This window comes from Choloepus didactylus, chromosome 9 (assembly GCF_015220235.1).
Source record: "Choloepus didactylus isolate mChoDid1 chromosome 9, mChoDid1.pri, whole genome shotgun sequence".
Lineage (NCBI taxonomy): Eukaryota > Metazoa > Chordata > Mammalia > Pilosa > Megalonychidae > Choloepus > Choloepus didactylus.
Window position 1 is genome coordinate 27213855 of NC_051315.1, and position 22825 is coordinate 27236679.

A 22825-nucleotide genomic window follows, 5' to 3' on the forward strand; every position below is an offset into this window, starting at 1 on the left:
ATCTTTTCTCCCCAATTATAGCAACATATAACCATTTCCTACTCAGAATTTACCAACTAAGACCATGTTGAATGTATGCTGAAATTTTCAAATAATGGCTATGTATATACAATGCCTCATTCTTTCATTCTTTTCAAGAGTTCTGACTAATACCTCCAATTCAAATCCAGAAGCCCTGTGAACCTCAGAACCTCTGCACACTATAATTTTTAAACTTTATCTCTAGTTGGGTCCTATTATTGGTGCTGAGGTTTCTTGTAATAAAATTCAGGATCATTCTTACTTTGATAGTCAGTCTACTTTACTCTACTTAAATTTACCCTGAGATACTAGTGCTACTATTAGTGATGTGACGTGAGTAGAAATTTATCCTGAATGGTTCTGTTTATTAAAGTTTTGGGTGGACTTAGATTTTGTCTTTCGAACATGTTAAGAACTGCGTCAGTGCATTTATATCCAATCATGATATCACCCTCAGCAGTCTCTGAGGACATCATGTTGCCATGTTTCCAGGGCTTTTGTCCTTTTGGTTTCCTGGACCTAAAGGCCCTTTCACATAGATCATTCTGACAAATATTTATTCCTTCTTCACAGTCCTTCATAAGCATCACTTCCTTTATCACTCCTCCAGTTTCTTAGTCCCATCACTGTCTTCTGTTATATCTGCATCTGACCTTGTGTGTCTGTATTTCCAAGTGTGTGTATTCATGAATCTGTATAACAAATGAGTAGCTTGACACATTTTGGTATAAGCAGGGAATACAACACTTGTTATTCCTCTCTGAATCTAAGAATCTGATACAGTGTCTAATATATAGTAGTCACTAGATAGGTTTACCAATTAGAATGAAACTAGTTGAAATTTGAGAATTATATTTTGGATCTGATTTAAAAGATTCTAGTAGATTTACTAAATAGAAAGAAGTATGGCTCAAAGAAAGTAGATTGCTAAGCATCAGTGTTTTATTGAGCTAGCTGGAATATATTGGACTTCAGCAGTCATTCTTTATTAAGGCAAAATCTAATTTTTGCTGTCCAACTCTAGCCTCTCAATAACAAAATTTGGTAGCTTATTATTTCAGCAACTGAAAAAGAAATAATTACTAAGAGGGCATGTAAATAAAAAAAACCATTGCAACTTGATTACAGTGTCACTCAGCAGATGCAATATTCCTATCCAGTCTGTTAACAAAATGTTTTAACTGGTAGGAGACAAGTTATTTTTTCTTGTGTTTCTGTCTTTGTATACTAATGAGAACAAAAAATGTTGGCTACTGAATTCACAGAAAATATCTTTCTTCCTTCACAATATAGTTTTAATGGTTCTGGAGAGATGTAGCAAAGACACAGTGATGCATGGCTCTAAACTAGGAGCCAGTAAACTAAGGCCCACAGGCCAAATCCAGTCTGTCACCTGTTTTTGTTCAGAGCATGAGTTAAGAATGGTTTTTACATTTTTTATATGGTTGAAAAAATATTAAAATAATAATAATATTTCAAGACATATAGAGATTATATAAAATTCAAATATCCAGAGTCCATAAATAAAGTTATCTTGGAATATAGACATGGTCATTTGTTTACATATTTTCTATGGCTGCTTTTGCACTACAACGGCAGAGTTGAGTAGTTGCCACAGAGACCATATGGCCCTCAAACCCCCAAATATTTACCATCTGGCCCTTTACAGAAAGGTCACCAACTGCTGCTCTGGAGGACATGCTTCTAGAGTTTATTCCGTTTTTACCTTGTCCTGGGAGGAATGCACAATCAATCAACACCCACATTACACTGACCTGTCTCTGCTCAGCATACTGCATGATCAGAAACCAATTTGACCCAGTTCCAGACTTTCTGATAAATCTAGCTTGTGCTATAAAATAAGTGAACTTTAAGTGCAGTCTCCATTCTTGTTTGTCTTATATGCTGCAGTAAATAAAGGTGAATGGAAAATGTCCCTACAAGACCTGTCACATGATAGTAGGAATTTATTATCAAAGTAATTTCATTTCCATTAACCCGTTTATTATCCCTAGTTTACAAACTTCTCTTCACCCATTAAAATATTTTTTTTATCACTCTAGAAGTGTGGATAAAGATTGGAATAAGATACTAAATATTTGGCTTTGCCTTTCAAAATTATCTTTTAAGATTTAAGCATCTATACAGTCTGAAACTTTTGGTTTGCTCAAAAGGAGGGCTTGCGACAAGGAAATTTTTTTAAAAATTGTATCTGAGTCTTAAGATAAAAGATTTAAGACTACTGTACTCATATCATAGATTTTATTCTTTGGCTTTTTGTCCTTATTGGTATAGGCTATACAAGGACAAGGGTACCATATAACCACAATCCCCGACAGGAGTCAAGGAGAACTAGGAAGTCTTTTCTGTTGCCAGAGGGTGGAGATAGAAATACTAAATGAAAGAAAAGAGTTCACAGCACATGGCACTATCTATTGTATTCCTTAGCTCTTCTCCTCAACCTTTAGCCCAGGGGTGGGTGGTATAAATACTAAGTTAAGTTTAGGGAGATCCGAGAGTGGGCGCTTTCCTCCTCAACACCCCAGCAAAGCTTTGAAATGCCTGTGATCGCCTGACACCATTTCATTATGGCACAGGATTGGTAAAGTGGTGATGTCTGGCCATTGAGTCTGGGGACAGCCTTATAGGTTTTCGCAAACACTAGGGAGCTCAGGAAAAGCATTGAAGACTATTTGGGATTACCAGGGAGGCTTAGAAGTCCTGAAGGGAACAGCTGTCTGGAAGAAGTCTGGGGTTAAGAGGCTACAGAATGGATTTCCAGTCTGAACAAGAAGGTGTACACCTTTTTTTTCTCTGTTCTTCCTGCTAAGCACGTGTATAAATTCTGGAAATGGCACGAAGATAATGAAAGTACAAGTCTGAAATATGATAAGAAGAAGGCTAGCTGGTTTGGGACCCCAGAAATGGGGTTAATTCAGCAGTAGGATGTTTTGTGTTCTCCCACCAAACAAAGGAAGACTACTCATGCCTGGCATTTCCGGATCCTGAACCAGCAACAGAAGATCACCCGGATAGCTGCATTCCTTCCCTGCACTGAACAGGAGTCCCCTTGACAACATGAGGTGAGCCTGATACCATTGGCAAGGGAATACATTGGAAGTTTGCCAGAAATAAGAGATGAGAGGAGGCCCTTTCCTTCCCTACTGAGCCTGAGACTTTCCTTTTTTGCCAAGAGATATCAAGGTGGTCAGGTGAAGCCAGCAAGAAAGACCCAAATACATCAGGAGGATGACCCAGAAAGTCTTTTCTGGGACTTTCCTGAGATTGTCTTCCCTAGCCCAGAGACACAAGGAAAGCCTGGAGGTGCAGTAAGGGGATCTCATCACATCCCCCACCCACCAAAAGGCACTAGCGTACTGACCTAGGTAAACTCTTTTTGCTCCATTATGCAGCACCAGCAGGCAACATTGGGAGCCCCAGAAGACCCAAATAGGACAAGCGGACCAAAATAACACCACAGAGCCTCTGAAAATTCAATTGCTATTGGAATTACAGCCCACAAAAATAGGCTGAGACTCAGGTGCTGAACCTAAAGAGAGTAACTAACTGCTAGAATGAATTATTTAAATAGGACCCAGAGCTTCCTATCATAATAGACAAAGTATTCAGGACACCAAAAAATGACCTGTCATACCAAGAATCAAGAAAATAAAAATGTGAATGAGGAAAGACAACCAACTGACACCAACATTGGGATGAATCAGATGTTGAAATTATCTGACAAAGATTTTAAAGCTGCCATCATAAAAAATGATTCAACAATCACAAAATTTCTTGAAATAAATGAAAACATTAAAAAGTCAGAAAATAAATGGTAATTATAAAAATAATCAAATAGAAATTATAGAACTGAAAAATAAAATGACAGAATAAAAATTTACTGAATGAGTTCAGTGGTATAGAATGGAGACGACAGAGGATAAAATCAGCAAGCTTGACAGCAAAGCAATGGAATTCACCTAATCTGAACAACAGAGAGAAAATAGGATGGAAAAAACTGAAAAAGACTCAGGGACCTGTGCGACAATAACAAAAGAGCCAACATTTCTATTATTGGAGTCCCAGCAAGAAAGGAGAAAGAGAGCATAACTGAAATAATACTTGAGGAGATAATAGCTGAAAACTTCCCCCAAATGGTAAAATATACAAACCTATATATCCAATAAGTGGAGTGAGCCCTACACAGGATAAAACTAAAGAAATAACAAACCAAATCCATCACTTTTTAAAAAGAATTATATACCACAGCTAAGTGAAATTTAATCTATGTATGGGAGGCTGGTTCAACATTGAAAAATCAATCACTATAATCTACCATGTCAAGAAGCTAAAAATAAAAATATGATTATCAACTGATGCAGAAAAACATTTGATGTAAATCCCATACCCATTCATGATAAAAAAATATTCATTAAGTCAGAAGGAGAGGATAATTACTTCAAAAGAAACATATAGTTAGTATCATACTTAATAATGAAAGAGTGAATGCTTCTCCCTAAAATAAAAAACAAGGCTAGAAAACCCAGAGCTAAGATGGTGACATAGAGAGGAATGGAAGCTAGTTAGTCCCCCTGGAGCAACTAATAAACAACCAGGAACAACTAATAAATAATCCAGAATAACTCTGGGGGGACAAACGTGACTGTACACTCATCATACAACAACCTGAATTGGGAGGAATGCCCGAGACTGCAGCATAAAATCTGTAAGTAAAAACTGAGGATCCAAGCTCTGGAGCCCCTTCCCCCCACGGCCTGAGCTGTAAAGCCTTGTGGTGCCAGAGAGAAGCTCTGTCCCAGCAAGTGAATACAGCTCAGCTGAGCTCCAGCTGGGGTTTTAATTAACTAACATAGACTGCTGGATACAAGCTACAAATCCCCAACAAGCAGAGGCTTTGGGTAATGACTGACCTTGGAGAGCCAGAGGGTGGCCGTAGACTGGACCTGAAGGGGGCTTTCTGTCCCTTTCTCAGCTCAGTGGAGAAAGCCTCAGCCGTTTTTAGTTCCCAGCACTCTGACCCAGACAAGGGTAGAGATAGCACAGGCAGAGAGAGACCATTGAAATGCTAATGCCCTCTCCCTAGGGGTGGTCTATCTTCCCTAAGAGGAAAGAGGTGGGGCCCAGCTCTACTACCTGCCTTCCATTCAGAACCAGACCCCAGAGCCGGAGGGAAATCAGCCACAGGCCACACCTCCTTATACAAGTCTGGGGTTACAGGCTGACATGCGCCACCTGCTGGGCAAAAAAGCACAGTGGCCTGAAGCCTCACAGGTTGTACCGATTTTCTAAGACACACTCTCAAGGAAACTGGATAATAAATAGTTCTTCCTTCTGGGACTGGAGCCCATTTTTATCTGGGAAAACCTGATTGGGGCAACCAAGGAAATCAAGCCTAGACAACAGAAAACTGCAACCTACACTAAGAAGAACAAAGTTATGGACCAGTCAAAGGAACACACTTACACTTCAACTGAAATACAGGAATTTAAACAACTAATACTAATTCAATTCAAAAAGTTTAGGGAAGATATGGCAAAAGAGAAGAACCGTATAATGAAAATACTGGGCATACATAAGGTAGAAATTGAAAGTTTGAAATACCAACTGGCAGAATCTATGGAAATGAAAGGCGCAGCACAAGAGATGAAAGACACAATGGAAACATACAAGAGCAGATCTCAAGAGGCAGAAGAAAACACTCAGGAACTGGAGAACAAGGCACCTTAAAGCCTACACACAAAAGAACAGATAAAGAAAAGAATGGAAAAATATGAGCAATGTCTCCAGAAACTTAAGGACGAAATGAAGAGCAGGAATGTATGTATCATTGGTGTCCCGGAAGGAGAAGAGAAGAGAAAAGATGCAGAAGCAATAATAGAAGAAATAATCAATGAAAATTTCCCATCTATTATGAAAGACATAAAATTATGGACCCAAGAAGTGCAGCATACCCTAAACAGAATAGATCTGAATACGCCTACGCCAAGACACTTAATAATCGAATTGTCAAATGTCAAAGATAAAGAGAGTATCCTGAAAGCAGCAAGAGAAAAGCGATCCCTCACATACAAAGGAAGCTTGGTAAGACTATGTGCAGATTTCTCAACAGAAATAATGGAGGCAAGAAGGAAGTGGGGTGATATATTTAAGATACTGAAAGAGAGGAACCACCAACGAAGAATCCAATATCCGGCAAAACTGTCCTTCAAATATGAGGGAGAGCTTAAAGTATTCTCAGACTAACAGACAATGACAGAGTTAGTGAACAAGATACTTGCTTTACAGGAAACACTAAAGGAAGCACTGCAGACAGGAAAAGACAGGAGTGAGAGGTTTGGAAAACAATTTTGGGAGATAGTAGCATAGCAATGTAAGTACACTGATCAAAGATGACTGTGATTATGGTTGAAAGAGGAAGGCTGGGACCATGTGGGACTCCAGAAGGAAAGAGGAAAGATAAAGACTGGGACTGTATAACTCAGTGAAATCTAGAGTGCTCAAGAATTGTGATAAAATATACAAATATGTTTTTACACGAGGGAGAACAAATGAATGTCAGCATTGCCAGGTGTTAAAAATAAGGTGGGATTGCGGGGAAAATACAATCAATGCAAACTAGAGACTATAATTAATGGAAACATTGTATTATGCTTCCTTTAATACAACAAAGGTAATATACCAACGCTAAATGCATATGGTGGGGGTGGGACATAGGGGAAGGATATGGTACTCCTGGCATTGGTGATGTTGTCTGACTCTTTATTTTACTTTAGGTTAATGCTATCTTTCCTTTTGTTGCTTTCTAGCTGTCATGTTTTGTTTTTTTTTTTCCTCTCTCTCTTTCTCTTTTCTTTTTTTTTTTTGTCTTTCTGCCTTCTTTGACTCTTCCTCCTTCTTTGTGGAAGAAATGGAGATGTCCTTATGTAGATAGTGGCAATGGTGCTGAATACATAATTACGTGACTATACTTATGACAGAATGTATGGTGTGTGAACAAAACCATTTTAAAAGAAATGGGTTGATAAGAAACCTTGAGGGTACTATATTGAGTGACATAAGGCAAATATTGCAGGGTCTCACTGATATGAACTAATTATAATATATAAACTCATAGACATGAAAGATAGGTTACCAGGATATAGAATGAGGCTAAAGAATGGGGAGCGGTTGCTTATTATGAACAGAATGTTCAACTAGGGTGAACTTAAATGTTTGGAAATGGACAGGGGTGATGGTAGCATGTTGTGAGAATAATACAGTGCTGAAAGGTGTGTGAAGGTGGTGGCAAGGGGAAGCTCAGAGTCATGTATGTCACCAGAAGGAAAGCTGGAGGTCGAAAGATGGGAATGTATAAAACAGTGAATCTTGTGGTGGACAATGTCCTTGATTAACTATACAAATATTAGAAATCTGTCTCACAAACTGGAACAAATGTATGACACTAGAACTAGAAGTTAATAATAGAGAGGCATATAGGAAAAAAAATATTTAACTATTGCAAACTATATACTACACTTAGTAGTATTTTAACATTCTTTCATCAGCAGTAACAAATGTACTATACCAAAACTATGAATCATTAATTGGGGGGAGGGTGGTTAGGGGTATGGGAGGATTTGAGTTTCCTTTTTTTGTCTTTATTTCTTTTCTGGAATAATGAAAATGTTCTGAAAATTGGAAAAAAATTAATTGTGGTGATGGATGCACAGCTGTATGATGGTACCATGGGCAATTGATTGTACACTTTGGATCTTTGGATAGTTGTATGGTGTGTGAACAATTTCAATAAAATATATCTATATATCCATATATCTATATCTATATAACAAGGCTAGAATGTCTTTGTCCATTCTTATTCAACATAGTACTGGAATTTCTAACTACTCCAATAGATTGAAAAGAAGAAATTAAGGGCATACCAGTCGGTAAAGAAGAAATAGAACTGTCTCCATTTGCAGACAACATAATTGCCTACATAGAAATCCCAAGGAATCTACCCTGAAACTCCTTGAATTAATAAGTGAGTTCAGCAAGGTCACAGGCTACAAAATTAGTATACCAAAATCAATTGCGTTTTTATATATTGCCAAATGAACATGAAGAAACTGAAATTTAAAACCCAATGTTGTTTATAATTGCTCCAATGAAAATGAAATACTCAGGAATGCCCTTAAGACACGTATAGAATCTATTTGCTGAAAATTACAAAATACTGACAAAAAAAAAAAATCAAAGACAACCTAAACAAATGAAGAGACATACCATAATCATGAATTAGAACACTCAACAATAAATTTGTCAATTCTTCTTGAATTGATCTGTAAGTTTAATAGATTTGTTGATCTGTAGGTTAATTCCTATAAAATATACTAGCAAGGTTTTTTTATAGACAAGCTTATTCTAAATTTCTTTTAAAATGTGTATATATATTAGAGTTAAATCAATCTTGACAAAAAAAGAATAAAGTAGAAGTAATCTATTCATATCAAGACATAATATGTCGTTACAGTAATCAAGACAGTGCATTGTTGGTGGAGGGATAGATACATAGTTCAGTGGAACAAAAAGAGACCACAGAAATATGGCCAACTGATTTTTGACAAAGGCTCAAAAGCAACTGAGTGTAAGAAGTACCATATTTTCAACAAATAGTGCTGGAACAACTGGACATTCATAGGCAAAACAACCTAAACCTCATACCTTATACAAACATTAACACAAAATGGATCATAAAATTAAATGTAAAATTATAAAAAATTTAGAAGAAAACACAGGAGAAAATCTTCACGATCTAGGCCTAGGGGTTCTTATATTTGACACCAAAACCATAATCCCTAAAAGGAAAATTCAATGAATTGGACATCAACAAAATTAAAAACTTGGATCTGTGAAACTCCATGTGAAGAAGATGAAATGACAAACTATAGAATGGGAGAAAATATTTACAAACCACATCTGTGGCAAAGAATGTTACCTAGAATATATAAAACCCACAAACCTCACCAGTTAAAAAATAAACCAACAATACAATTATTAAATGGGCAGAAAACATGGACAAATATTTCATCAAAGATACAGATGGCAAATAAGTACATGAAAGACATTCAACATCACTGGTCATTAATGAAATGCAAATTAAAATCATAATGAGAATCCACTACATACCTATCAGAAGGTAAAATAAAAAATAGTGACAAAACAGTGCTGGTGAGGATATGAAAAATGGATAACTCATGCACTATTGTTGGGGATGTAAAATGGTGTAGGTACTCTGTAATCAGTTTGACAGTTTTAAAAAACTGAACACACAAGTACTCTAAGACCCAGAAATTGCACTGCTTAGTATTTATCACAGAGAAGTGAAATATTATGTTCACACAAAAACCTGACACGAATATCATTTGTAGTATCCCCAAACTGCAGTCAGTGTTTCTGCAATAGGTGAATGGTTAAACAATCTGCAGTGCATACATACAGAGGAATACTACTCAGCAGTAAAAAGGAACAAACTATTGATACAAAAATTTGAATCAATATCTAGAGAATGATGCTAAGGAAAAAAAGTCAATCCTCAAATGTTACGTGTTATGTAATTCCATTGATAAAACATTTCTTAAATAATAACATTTTAGAAATGAAGGACAGATTAGTGGTGGCCAGGTGTTAGGGTTAGGGGATGGAGGCACGAGGGAGGTAGGTGTGTTATAAAAGGAAAACACAAGGATCCTTGTAATTTTGAACTGGTCAGTATCTTGACTGTGGAGGAAAATTTTATTACACAGGTGATAAAATGGTGTAGAATTTAATACACACTCATGAAATGCAAGTAAAACTGGGGAAATCTGATTAAGATTGGTGGATTATATGAATGTTGATCAGGTTGCGTTATTACAGTATAGTTTTGTAAAGTGTACTACTAGAGGAACTGGGAAAACATGCAAGGGATCTTTCTGAATTATTTCTTACAACTGTTTGTGCATCTTCTATTATTTCTATAAGGGTTTAAATTAAAACATTAACAGTAAATGCTAATAAACTCTTTTCACAGAGACCAAAAAAAAAAAAAAGGCTGCGAAGTGTAGGGACCTCTCAACCTGAAGACTTTGGCAGGCTCCTCCGTCATTTCAGCAGGAAGTGCCAGCATAATAACCAAAGGTCTAGGCAAGATCAGCCTTTGCCTCAGCAGATAGCAGGGTAGGGCTTCCGGTGACCAAGCAGGAAGGGGCACCTCAATGAAACCAGTAAGAACCTGCTGTGCTCCTTTTTGAAGGCAGGATAAGTTTGACAAAATCTCTATCCTCTCTTTCCACCATTTCCTAAACTCAGATCCTAGTCAAAATGAAGGGTCAGATTAGAGGAAAAGTGATGAAATGCTGAAAGACTATTTTCCAAGAAATGAAGAAGCATTAAAATGGACACTCCCTGAAATCATGCTACCTGAATATGGCTAAAACTTAACTAAATTGGACTGGGTATACAGAAATGGAGCAGAATAAGTTAACCATTCTAGGTAGATAGGAAGCTTGAGAACAAAGTTGAGCACAGATTTTCAAAAGGTACAATTCATGAAAGAACATTTTTAATAATTGTACCATTAACTATAATTACAAAAACATTCTTTCATAAATTGCAACAAAGGTACCACACCAATGCAAGATGTTAATAATAAGGTGGTATATGGGAACTCTGTATTTTATGCATGATTTTTCTGTAAACCTACAATTTCTCGAATGAATGAATAGATACAAACAAAAAATTGTATACATCTGCATTTAGCTAAAGGAAGAAAAACATATCAGACAATATGGCAATAGCTATTTGTAATCCATTGGAAGCACTTAATGAAACTGAATATCACTTTAAGTCATTGTTTATACTTATAGATCAGGAACCTAATTTATTTACAGAGATTTTTCTGCTACATCTTATTCAGTATTCTGAGACAAAATAATTAATTTCAAACGAAAGTAAAGATAAAAATGTAACACTACATTTTTCTTTGCACATCTGAGTCATAGTTTCTAAATTTCAATCCTATTAAAATAGTCTCATTGTACAGAATATATTTGAATATGAAGCTACATGAGTGATGAGGAACTGGGTAAATCTTAATAGATTAGTTTCCTCTAAGCATCTGCTTCAGAACATCCTTGGAAATCTGCTCTATCCTTTTGAGTGACCATATCCTTGAAGACAAGGAGACAGAATGGTTAAAGGCCAGAACATTTTCTGATCACAGATTGCTTAAGCTCAATTGTAAATGCAGCCTCTTTGTCACAAATTAGGCTAATAATCTGTGCATCACTAATAACTGGTGTGGAACCACCAGCAGCTGATCAGTGGCTGGATAAGCAACTTGGCATTTTTGCTGTCTTGAGATATTGAACCCAAACACGGGGACATTTTCTAGATCTGTATAACATAATTTTTCATGGAGGTTTTTTCCTCATTGTCTCAAGGAGTCCAGAAGCCTTTATTGACTTCTGCTGAAGAATGTAGTAAGAGCTTTACTTGTTTGCACTGTTTGCAGTATCAGACTGAACTTTTTGCTGTTAGAAATAGTGTGTAGTCCAGTGGTTCCTAATCTTTCCACTTTGTTTTTTCCCCATTGACCTCATATATTAAGCTGTTTATTTCCTCATATGTAATTTTCAGTGCCACATATTATGGAGTATGTAATAAAAGTATTGAACAGCAATTATCCAATTTCCATTAGGCTTTCAAAAGTCACTAGGCTTAAGTATTTGAGCTCCATTACCTCATTTTTGGGGGTTTCTTGCATTCTGCAAGTCACAGTATTGGAATCTGTGTCACACTGGACATCTCTCCCTAAAAATTTCAGAATCACCCTTATTAACATGGCTAAAATAACATGAAAGCCACATTCTACAGTTGTGGGACTTCTTCATAGAAGACATAATTTATGAGCCGCTGTCCTCTTATGTGTGGTCTCAGCTTCTAAGGATGTTTTCCTCCTAGTAGCATCCCTGTTTTATTCAGAGTGAGATGTCAGCCCATTTAGGATTCCATTGTGCTAGCATTGTGCTTTAGACAGCTTGCAGAGGAGGTCCTCAGTGGTGTTCTCAGATCCTTTGAGTGGCCCAGTACTCAGATATCTGCATTCACTATCTATCTCCTAGGCCTTTAGACAACTATACATTGATAAATATCTGCTCTTGCAACACATGAGAAATGACAGCTTTAAGGGAATGGCTGGATGAATTAAATTTAAGTTACTTTTTAAATTCCAAGATGTATAAGGCATTATAATTAGCATTTCAGAAGATTCAAAGATCAGACAGGTAGACTATCTTCCTTCTGAGAGGCTCCAGTCCATTATATCATCTTTAAATCATATATTTTCATTCATGTGTTTTCACATTTCTTTTGTGTTTTGATCCTCAAAATGATTCTATGAGGTTGTCAGTGAAATGCTGATGCTCACATTTATGAATGAAAAAATTGAGGCCATAGAGCTTTGACTTGCCTAAAATTATAGAACTGACAATTGGGCAGTGCTTAGTTCTCAACCCAGGTTCTTCTGACAACTACCTAGCTAATTGCTCTTACCCATTTCTCTGTTAATGTTGTCTGACATTTTTATGAGTCTTTAATTAAGGTTATTTATAGTCTGTTTTGTTTTTGCTTTAGTTTATTGTTTTTTTAATCGAGTAAATACACAATTGATGTAAACCTTGTGAAAAATTCTGATGCTCTGATTATATATTCAAATCAAAGCATCCCAGTTATTAGAACAATCTGTATAAAATGTGTTATACCTGTTTTATCTCTAAAGGAGTTAGTGGATTTGAGTCCAGGAGATATCAATATTTCTCACAACAAACTGAATACTGGTAGCAGCCAGAGTAGTAAACATTTGATCAAATCATCCAAAAGGATGAAATATTTATTTTTAGTGAATAAGAATTTTCTTGATTTTTCTTTGGCTACTAGTCTATTTCTCTGTGTCTTCCAAAGCTGTTTGCTCACTGCCAAATGTTTCCGTGTAAAACAATAACCTGCATCCAAATTATCTTGCACTAAGCTCTAATAAAGCTGCATGATTAAGTAATCACCATTAATTGGGTCAGTGTGGTATTCTGAGGGAATGAACAAAATGAGAAATGTAAATAAAGGCAGATAATTGAAAATGGGCAGGAGATTCTGAGATTTTCCTCTGTGTTCAACCCTTTCTTATACAATTCAAGTTGCTTGTTGTCCAGAAAACTATTGTTCTCACACATAGAGAACACTAGTAGAAGCCAAAGAGTACCTAAATCCTGAAGAAAGTCCAAGATGCGCAAAAGAGGAATGGATGTGATTGAATGGATTGTAGAAAAGAGGACACATTAGGGGAACTCTTTCATGGATTAGCAAGTCAACCAATGACTTTGGACAGAGAGAACTGGAAGTTACTCAGTCTGAGGCAGCAAAATTTTAAAGAGAAATGAGGATAGGAGATGAGAAATAAAGAAAAGGCATGGCGACTAGAGAAATTAATAGAATAGGGTGGGGGCTTAAAAGAGGGAGAAAAACAAACTTAGAACACGTCCTCCTGACAAAACTAGGTCTTTGAAACAATAGGCCGCTTCTACATGATTTATATATCTACATGAACAGTGAGGAGTGACATCAGATTGTCAGTATTAAAATATTTGCATGTAAGTTCAATATCCTTTCCCATTTATTTTTTCATTTTCTGTCCCAAATCTTTGGCAGCATAAACGTTGGTGTACACTCACCTTTGTCCCCTGTTTTCATTTATGTAGGGAGGAAGAGTTTATCTAAATAATGGAGGCCACATTGTTCTAATATCTGCAGATGTTTTCTGTAGCACTTCTCAGTAACCTAGCTAAAATTCATCAATAATATTTATAGTTCTCCAGAGATAATGGTATGCTGTCTAAAGCTATTCTTAAAGTACTTTTTTTATTTGTTAGTTACAAACAGATGTTTTTTTTTTTTTTTAAAAGCAAGATGAATTTGCTATTCAACAGAACTGCTTTCTTTTACTGAAAAAATATTTTAGTCGATGAATACGTTTGAACTGTTGTCTTGACGTAAGTCACTTAAATTTAAATATTAAAATTATTAAATAAAGTAAACTAAAAAACAAAAGGTTTTCCTCTCCTCACCAAGGGAGGAAAACAACCTATGTTGTATTTTCTTCAGTGACCCCGGCATCTTATGTATGAATCATAAACCTAATATAACCAAATTCATAGGTAGTTGAACTTTGAACATATTGTTTAATTTATTGTTCAGTTGAAACTCAGTGGTAGCTATCTGCTTGGCAGCAGATTCAGAAACCTTGATGGGATATATTGGTTCATAGTATCAGTCATTAACTTCCAAGTATCTTCCAGATTTTGGTGCATAATGTCCGGTTTTCACTATCTAATAAAATGCTTTGCTCTTTTACAGTCATTTTAATTTTAATATGTATTTTTATCTTCCTCTTTTTTCTCTCATTTATCTTTGTTTCTTACTTTTTCAAAACTGTAAGCTATTTTCAGATTATCACAGGTATTATCTACTACATCTTTTAAAATGACATGGACTGATGATATTTTTGTTGGGCTTTGGGTTTTATTCCTATTCTATAAAAATTTTTCTTAAAGTTATTATATTTTAAAAATAAATTCTAATGCATGTTAAATTTTGGCATGTAAATATTTTTAATATGCTCTTTCATATTGACTTGAGACAATTATACTTCCAGACCCTTTTAGATCATTTGCTTATTCAGGATACCATGTATAAAGTTGAAGTTTCTGTCTCTTTTCCAGTCTATTGGGAAAGAGGAAATTCTAAATAATTTTGCACTCTACTGTACATTAAATACATTGAATGATGTGATTTTATCTTTTATGTCCAGTTATTTAAGTAGGTGACAGTCTGTCATAAATACTATTTAACCATTATAGAGACAAACTTAAAATTTCTTTTTTATTGGCCTACTAATTTCCCTTCGAAAGTGAATAATCATTTGGTATTATTTTTAATGCATTTTTTTTGTTGTGAACCTTAACATATATATACATAACTGGTAACTTTCAAAGTACGATTTCACAAGTAGTTAGAGAGCAAATTTCAAAAAATGTCATGGGTCACAGTTCCACAACTTTAGCTGTTTCCATTATTTGTAAAATATACATATACAGAAAGGTGTTAACTTTTTATATACAGCTCTGAACAAGCAGTTATATAGGTAATTTCAAAAATTGTTATGGGTTACAGTTCCACAGTTTCAGTTCTTTCCTTATTATGCAATATATGATAAATACAGAAAGGTAAAGACTTTAAAAGCACAATTCAATGAGTGGCTATAGAGCAAATTTCAAAGAATTTTATAGGTTACAGTCCCACCATGTCATTTACCTCCTTCCAGCTATTCCAGCATCCCAGCATCTAAATATACATATATACACAAAGTTTCAGTTTTCAAAGGCTTTGTTAAATCTTATCTTGTTTGTTGCTACCCCTTCCTTTCACTTAATTTCTTCATCTTCAGGGGTGTCTAGGCAGTGAGCACCCTAACTTGTTCATATTGAAAGGGGGTGTCAACAGTATGGGGAAGGGGGCATTTGGTATTATTTTTGAAACTACCTCCTTACTTTTGTCACCTAGCACTTTTCATGATAAGTCTGCTAATTTCATACTTCAATAATTTTCCCTCTTCTCATGTATTATTTTACCTTCCCTCCTCCATTTATTTTTTTTTCAAAACTACAGGTAAATTTCCTAGATTTTTATGGCAGTTAGGAATACAGGTCTACTCTCCTATGATATTTAATAAGGATAATTATGAATAATAAAGGAATAAAGGTCCATTTTCCTATGATATTTAATTAGGATAATTATAAATAGTAAAGGAATCAAAGGATATGTTCTTTCTAAATCATTTTTATGTCTTAATTACCAGTTTTGTCTTCATCAAGTTAAGCAATTATATCTTTCCTTTGATATTCAGCAATGTAAATCACTGTTGTTTATGGAAGTGTTCCTTGTAGAACTGTTTTAATTTTTTACTATGTTTGCATTTGCAAACTGTAGCCTATTTCTCCTCTTATATTTGTCTGTAACAGATCAGAGTAGCCCTTCACTGTGATCTTGGACTATCTAGCTCTCTAAGCATTTTTAATCTAATATTATTTTCAACAACTCACAGGCACCATTTCAAAGCCCCAAGTCTTTTTCTATCATGCCACCATCAGTGACATGTACAACTAGTTCCTCTGTGCTTTTGACTGGAAATTATCCACCTCTTCTTTGATCTTAAAATTATAAATAAATTACTTTTCTTTCCTTGACAAAAATCCTTCTATATCACTTAAATGTTGCAGAGTCTTAACACCAAACACTCATTTTATGGAGCCTACAACTCAAATGTGAGATTATCTTATCTTTTTCTCATGGGGTGGAAGGCAGTACAGACAGCACTCAAACATTCAGTGACTAATAAATCTGGGCTAATCTTACTTTTTACATTTGTGTTGACATAATTACAACAGCATATCATATCCCTAATGGATACTGTCTTTTGTTAATTTGACTCCTTCACTTAGTTACAAATAATAGAAATTCAAATAATAGAAAAAAATTGATGCCCTTATCCTGACTGATGTGTAGATTTTAAAAACATTGGTAGCCATGTGAGCCTGGATGCTTTGCAATGGCTGGGAATTAATGTCATTTATCTCTCCATGAAATAAAGAACATGGACAAAGTCTGTAGCAGAGAATGCTAGTTGCATCTCCACACCCGTTTTTCTGTTCTTTCTTACCCTGATTTTAGTCAGGACAGCAACATGCTCACCTAAAACACTTCTTTTCTTGTAGCTACACGAATCTGTGTTCCTAAACTGTCAAATGAGATGAAAGTGGACATTACGGGTAGGACTTTGAGTAAAAGCATCTTAAAAGGAGTTGGCTAAGTTTCTTCCTATTTCTTAGAATTCAGGCATGATGGCTGTAGTTCTGTCTTGGACAATGAAGTGACTTGAGATTGAAAGGTCCTCAGTGACCTTGGAGCCATCATACTATCCCGAGTTATCTACTTCCAGACTTCCTTTATGTGTGAGAGAAATATTTGAATATTGTTTAAAACTGATCCTAATTGATAGAAGGTCAAAAAGAAAGGGAAAGTGTGATTACCTTCTTTGACCCTCCATTTTCATTTGAGTTAATGCTTCATAATATGATTTTATAATTGATCTTGCCATGTTTAATTTGCATATTCATGTACTCATATTCACATTTAAATATAACAATGTAAATTTTTTTTTGTAATTTTCAGCTTGATTCTTTTTCTTTAAAACAGTTTTATTGAGATACAGTCACATACCATACAGTCCATCGAAAGTGTACAATCAGTGGCTTTTAGTATAATCACAGAGTTGTGCATTCATCAACACATTCAATTTTAGAACATTTTCATTATTCCAAAAAGAAAACTCCATATCCCTTAGCAGTCACCTCTTAATTCCTCTATCCTTCCCCAGCCCTACATAACTACTGAGCTAATTCTGTCCCTATAGATTTATTTATATTTCTATTTTATATAAATGAAATCATACAATATGTAGTTCTTTCTGTCTGATTTCTTTCACTTAGCTATGTCTTTTTAAATTATTGTTATTTTTTAGAATTAAAAGAGTTGTAGGTTTACATATGACATTCCCATATACTCCCCTACTGTTGACACTTTGCATTAGTGTGGTACCTTTGTTACAATTGATGAGAGAATATTAGCATATAACTGTAGACCATAGTCCCTAGCTTACGTTAGGTGGATTTCTTCCCATATACCACCCTATTATTAATATCTTATAATAGTGACATTTGTTTTAATTCATGAAAAATATTCTTATATTTATACAATTAGCACAGTTATTGTCTACATCAGGGTTCACTGTGTTATACAGTCCCATATTTTATCATCTAACTTTCCTTCTAACCGCACTCTTAATCTTCCCCTTAAACCGCACTCACAAACATAATTTAGCACTGTTAATTATACACACCATAATGTGCTACCATCACAACTATCCATTTCCAAAAGTTTACAATCAACCTAAAGAGAAATTCTACACAAATTTGTCATCAGCTCCCCATTCTCTATCCCTGTTCTACACCCTTGGTAACCTAGATTATAGATTCTAACTCTGTGAGTTTGCTTATTATAATTGGTTCATATCCCTGAGATCATACAGTATTTGTCTTTTTGTGTCTGGCTTTTTTATTCAACATAAGGTTCTCAAGGTTCATCCATGTTGTCACATGCATGAGGACCTCATTCCCTTTTGGCTGAATAACACTCCATCTTATGTATACACCACATTTTGTTGATCCACTCATCAGTTGATGGACACTTGGGTTGCTTCCATCTTTTAGCAATTGTGAATAATGCCCCTATGTCCAAGTCTCTGCTTTCAGTTCTTCTGGGTATATAACTAATAGCAGGATAACCAGATCATATGGCAGTTCTACACTTAGCTTCCTAAGGAACTGCCATACTGAATTCCACAGTGGAGGCACCATTTTACATTGCCACCAATAGTGAATGAGTGTTTCTCTCACCCTATCCAACACTTGTAGTTTTCTTTTTTTTAAATAGTGGCCATTCTAGTCAGTGTGAAATGGTATCTCATTGTGGCTTTGATTTGTATTTCCCTAATAGCTAGTGAAGATGAGCATCTTTTCATGTGCTTTACAACCATTTGTATCTCCTCTTTGGAGAAATGTCTATTCAAATCTTCTGAACATTTTAAAAATTGGGTTGTTTATCTTTGTATTGTTGAGTTTAGGATTTCTTTATGTATGCTGGATTTTAAACCCTTATCAGATATGTGGTTTCCAAATATTTTCTCCCATTGTGGAGGTTGCCTTTTCACTTTCTTTCACTTTCTTGACAAAGTTCTCTGAAGCAAAAAAATTTCTTAATTTTGAGGAGGTCCAATGTATTTTTTCTTTTGTTGCCTGTATTTTGGGTGTAAAATGTAAGAAACCATTGCCTACCACATGAACTTGATGATGCTTCCCTACATTTTCTTCTAGGAGTTTTATAGTTCTGTATTTATATTTAGGTCTTTGATTCATTTTGAGTTACATTTTTGTTAAGGTGTGAGATAGGGATCCTCTTTGATTCTTTTGTCTGATATTAGTATAGCTACCCCAGCTCTTTTTTGGTTACTCTTTGCACGGAATATCTTTTTCCAACCTTTCACTTTCAATTAATTTGTGTCTTTGGGCCTAAGGCAAGTTCCTTGTAGACATCATATGATTTATTATACATTTTTTACAATTCTGGCAATCTGTCATTTGATTGGGGAGCTTAATCCATTCACATTTATTGTTATTACTGTAAAGGCAGTACTTAGTTCAACCAATTTATCCTTTGGTTTTTATATGTTATATCTTATTTTTGTCTTTTTACCTTTTTGGTTACCTTTACCAATAATCTCCATTTCTACACTTGCCTCCAAGCCTCTCTCTCCCATCTTTTGCTTTCAGCCTGCAGAACTCTCTTTAGTATTTCTGATAGAGAAGATTCTTGTTGACAAACTCTCTTAGTTTCTGTTTATCTGTGAATATTTTAAACTCTCCCTCTTCTTTGATGAACAGTTTTGCCAGATAAAGAATTTGGGGCTGGAATTTTTTTCTCTGTGTTTCTTAACTATATCATACCACTGCCTTCTCACCTCCATGGTTTCTGATCAGAAATTGGCTCTTAGTTCCCTTGTACATGACAAATTGCTTTTCTCTTGTTGCTTTCAGTATTCTCTTTTTCTTTGGCATTTGACATTCTGATTACTATGTGTCTCAGAGTAGGTCTGTTAGGATTTATTCTGTTTGGATTTATTCTGTTGTACTTTCTGGGCATGTATATTTATTCTTTCATAAGAGTTTGAAAATTTTCAGCTATTATTTCCTCAAATATTCTTTCTGCCCCTTACCCCTTCTCTTCTCCTCTGAGATACCCATGACATGTATATGTGTGTCCTTCATATTGCCTTTCAAATCTCTGGGACCCTGCTCAATTTTTTCCATTCTTCCTCTATCTTTTCTCTGTCTTTAAGATTTCAATTGTCCTCTCTTCTATTTCATTGATTCTCTCTACCTGATCAAATCTGCAGTTGTTGTCTCTAGTGTATTTTTTTTTATCTCTTTTATTTTGCTTTTTATTTCCATAATTTCTGTTATGTTTCTTTTCATACTTTCAAATTCTTCTTTATGCTCACCTAGTGTCTTCTTAATATCAGTTATCTCTTAAGCCATATTTTCCTTCATCTCCTTGACTTGATTTAGGAGATTTATTTGAACATCTTTGATTAGTTTTCCTAAATTTTGTGTGTCTTCTGAAGTTTTAATTTGTTTCTTTGGCTGGGCCATATCTTCCTGTTTCCTAATACAGTTTGTAGCTTTTTGCTTATGTCTAGGCATCTGTTTATCATGATGAGTTTACTCTGAAGGTCAGTTTCTCTCTTTTGCCTAGGGTTTTATTGTTGATTGGCTTTGTATTAAGGCTCTTCTTTGACACTTGGTTCAACTTATTCTAGACCTTTAGAATAGCCCATGTTTAACTGATCAGACATTTTCAGCTTTTCTTCATCTGATTCTTGCCCTGGATATGTGGAACAGTTTTTAATATTTCAGTATATGTGCAATTCTTTCATCCCCAGGAGAAAGCTTCCTTTCTTCTGTTCCTTCTCTGGGAATCTTGATCTGTTCTGTTTGTTTTTGTTTTGCCTGTATAGTTTTTTCTACACTCCTTTTGTGGCTCTAGCTGCTTTTGCCTAGAGGACAAATTCTGGTAGGAGGGGCATCCCAGAGGACTTTCCCAAGTCAGTATTTCCCAGCCCAAACAGGGCCAGGGACCCATGAAGGGGGTGCAGACCAGCTCCAAAGAGCCATGGGAAGAGGGTCAGGAAAAACATCAAAAAGCTTTTTTGGATGTTCCTTGAAGCTGCATTTTCCTAGCCTTACCAGAAGATGGCAACCTTCAACAAATCATTCCCCACAGCCCTAAGGAGGCACTGTGTCTGTAAATCTCCACAGACTCCACATCTATTGGTGGCAGGGTTGAAACAGTGGCCACGGTGGTTCCCATCCAGGGTGGTATAAAACAGCATCTCAGAGCCAGGACCCAACAATCTGAATTTGGATCAGAATTCATGGATCAAAAGCCATGGTCAGTAATCATCTGTGCCCCACCCCCTCCCTATTCTTGGGGAAGGAGACTTCCATGTCCCTCTCTATCTGCAGCAGCCAGCCAGGGACTAGACCCAAAGGAGCCCCATCTTGGGAGTGGGGGTGGTCACTGGCAGCCACCACTGAGTGAGCAACTCACAGTTCTTTCCTGCAGTTTTTCAGTCCTTCACTCTGCTCTTCCCTGGATTTGTGCAGTGCTCCCCTGGCCTCTGGAGCCTATTTTTGGGAGAGTAGTGAGTCCTGGAGCTTCCTACTCTGTCATCTTCCCTGAAAGTCCTCAGTGCTATTCTTTTAATCCTTAGTGAGAATATGTATTTTGATTCCTATGCAGTTCTTTTAGTTGTAAAATTAACAAGCACTAACATTTATTTAGCAGCCCACATTTTATAAGGCATACTAGGAAAGGACAGCAAATAACAAACAGTAATAGTTTAGAGCTAACTTTTCCAAATGGTACCTCATATCAGCCCTTATTTATCAGAAGTGCTTTAACAGGAGTCAAACAGATCTGGTTTCAAATCCTATTGGTGCTATTTATTAGCTGTATGGACTTGAACATGTTACTTATCCTCTTTTAACACCAATTTAAAAATGAGGATAATTATACTTATCTCTCAAAATTATTTTAATAATTAAAAGGTCATGCTTTTAAAGCATTTAAAAAAATGCCTTGCGTGTAATGTGCTTGCAATAGATGATGGTTTTTGTGATAATTGCTATGATCTGCCAGTCATTTTACGTATATTTTTGCTCCTTTCTTCATGCTCCCTCCCTCCAGTCTTTGTCTGAAATAGTTAATTGCTCCAGCAGTCAGTAATCCCTAATGTCATATGGAATTCAATCATGTGCTATATTTTCAATTAATTTGTATTAGTGTTTAGCTCATGGATTATTATTTAAACTCTAATTTTTATATCTTCTAATTACTCATCTCCACTGTAAGCCCTTTGAAGACCACCACTGAATATCATGCTTCTTTATAAGTCTCCTAGCAATTGGCCACTGCGTGTACAGAATGGACCCTGTATATGTTTGTGAATAAATTAATAGACTACTTGAGGGTACTAGTGTGCCTCCTTACGACACACTTTCCTTACCTTAAATCCTGAACATTATCTTTCCTGTTGTTGCTTTAATGAACTTATGGAAGTTCCTCTTTACCGTAAGGCTGAAGTTAAACTTCTTATCTTTACTCTCAAGGTTTCCAGTCATAGTGTGTTTATCCCTGTTTCATTTGTGGTAATGTGTCTAAAACTTCTCTGACATTCTCTGTTTAATGTTCTATTTCACAATTTTCCTTCCTGGCTTATGGTTTAAAGGTCCTCTAGTTTAGTGCCACTGACTGTGTGCTCCATAAACCAGTGCTGATCAATGAACTCTTTGTCATCAGTCCGAGATGAGATGAGACAGATATTGAGATCATACAAGTTACTTGGATTTAATTGTTATTGTCTACATTAGAACTGCATTACAGTTTCATTTTCCAAAGAGTTTTCTGGAAGTAGTGCAGTGTGTCCAGAACATTGCCAGTTCAAACATGGCATTTACACATAGCTTTTGAAATGTCTAGA